The sequence below is a fragment of the Pinus tabuliformis genome, chromosome 4_2 (assembly GCF_031772625.1).
Source record: "Pinus tabuliformis cultivar Carrire ecotype Pingquan chromosome 4_2, CPIR1, whole genome shotgun sequence".
NCBI classification, from domain to species: domain Eukaryota; kingdom Viridiplantae; phylum Streptophyta; class Pinopsida; order Pinales; family Pinaceae; genus Pinus; species Pinus tabuliformis.
In genome coordinates this window covers 1,028,371,359-1,028,373,857 of record NC_142304.1, presented here as the reverse complement: position 1 = coordinate 1,028,373,857, position 2,499 = coordinate 1,028,371,359, and positions in this window count along the sequence as shown.

Sequence of the window (2,499 nt, the reverse complement as noted above, 5' to 3'; positions counted from 1 at the left end):
CGCCTGTGAGGATACAAGCATGTTGCCAGTGAGGATATGTTGCCACGTGACACGCAAGAATGCTTCCCTATGAGGATAAGTTGCCACGTGACACGCAAAAATGCTCATTCTTCCCTGTGAGGATAAGTTGCCACGTGACACGCAAAAATGCAGAAGCAGAATGCATCCCGTGAGGATAAGTTGCCACGTGACACGTCAGCATATTTGAGTGCAGACTTTTGTATCATGTCTAATATTGACCGCCGGCGCCTAGTCACCACCGCGTTCGCTTTAGGGAAAGTGAGCACTTTAATGTAATTTTGTATAAAGCTTTTCGATATTTAAACTTTGTAGTTTTTGAGATGGAATAGAATTGAATCGAAGAATTTTAATAACGTTCACGATACCAAACTTTCTAAGGGTCCCAGCTATCTAATTAACAAAGTATTATACAATTAAGTTTTTTTTCATCACAGTTTTTTTACGTGAATTATGATAAAAAAATTCGCCATCTTATAAAGTTTTTTTTTCACAACTAATTCACATAGATTGTCCACTTTCAGGTCGCTTTCAAACTAACTATGAATGTCCTTATAGGCAAGACACTCCATGATGAAGTGCCATTCGGTTTCAACTGCTCCCTCCTCCCAAAAGACACAAGTTATTTCTTCCCATTTGTCCTTGGGAACTACCTACCTTTTTCACATCTAAGATGACGGGATCCAGTCCTTAGTTGTGCTATTAAAATCTTAGCCTTTCTCTTGATTATGACACTCAAATGTCTTTTCATTATGCGACCATGTTGGGTTGAAATTATTGACGTATATCATTTTTTTACAACCAACTTTTTTTTCCCACATAATAGTCCTGAAATTTTCAAGTACCCAAATGTTTATTTCCACTTTAGAACTAGGACAGTCCCGCCAATTGATTCCTCATTTTTCCATCCACTTGTCATTTTGCTTCCTCTAGTTTTATTCCTACACTTTAACTCTTCTTGCACAATGAACTTGGGCCACCAGTGTTCATCCATGCCATCCACCTTTTTTAAATACATTAACATATGTTGTGGTATCTAAGTGGCAAAATCACACTAGGTTAAAGCATCTAGTTTGGGCCAGAAGCCATTAAAATTGTAGATAACCGCCTTTATTTGAAAATGTGAACAAGATGTTTACCTCCGAAAGGTTAACTTCCATGGCAGGTGGATGATCCATTTGATCAACGATGTAAGGGTTGGGAATGTTTTGAGTTTTTTCAATTGGAGGGAGAGGTTTCTCTTTTACTGCATCTTTGAAAGATGTAGATGATACATTTTGATGATGCAAATTGATTCAATACTCATATCAAATAATGTTATATATAAATAAATCTAGTGTTGTTCCAAGATAGGTAAACTAACTTGGACACACAATCACTTGGTTGAGAGAATATATCAACCACACTAATCTAGGAAACATCTAGATCTTAGCAACTCCTAAGGAATAGGAACAAACTCCTTTACATAGAAAGAGTCACAACTAAAACAAGTAGGGATTAAATTTCCAAGTCGCCCCCTTAATGACTACTTGTCTCAATCTCAATATGCAAAGTCTAGTTGTGGTCAAACATGACAAAAGAATATGTCAACGTCCATAAAAATGAGTAACCATCCACTGGAATGCATGGGTGCCCAACCGATGCAACCACCAATCTACTAGGATGCCCTTAGCATACATGGTTCTGTCAACCATTATAACTGCATACTTGTACCTGTACCTGCAAATCCCCCTCCATCATCATCATCGTGGGTTTTCTCGGATTACCCATAACCATGCTATGGGCTTTATCATCTTACCTTCAACCATGCCCAGGGTTTTTTCGGCTCACCCTAAATCTTGCCAAGGGTTTTGTCAGCTAACCCTAAACCATGCCTACAAGAATCCATGTCCACTTCACTCACACGTGGTTTCTGGCTTACCATAAACCAACACTGCAAAGTGGTTTCCGGCTTATCACAAACCTACAAGTGGTTTCTGGGTGACCACAAACCTGCAATTACAAAGTGGTTTTAAGATTACCACAAATTTCATGGGGGTACACATGCCTCATCAGGCTTACATTACACACTCCAACTCTTGGAGTTACCAAACACGTACATTACAAAGACCACTACAAAACATCCTAGACTTACTTACTAATAAATGCATGTGACACATAATATACCATGAGTATATTCCACAAACTCACACTAACTCACACAAACTTTCACTTTGTTATCCATCATCCTTTAATCTCTGATGCAACTCCTTTAATGCCATATTCAATGTCATGTCTTCATCATATCTTAGAAATTTGTGTATTGTTGGAATTACCAGTTCCAACACACACTCATAATTGTGACAATAGTTGGTCAGACCAATGTCACTTCAATGACAACCATAAATACCATGACACAACATATTAATGCACAAAAATGCACCGCAAACTAACTTAGAAGTTGCAGCAACTTGTAAAACGAATGGTTACAAAACCAAAGAA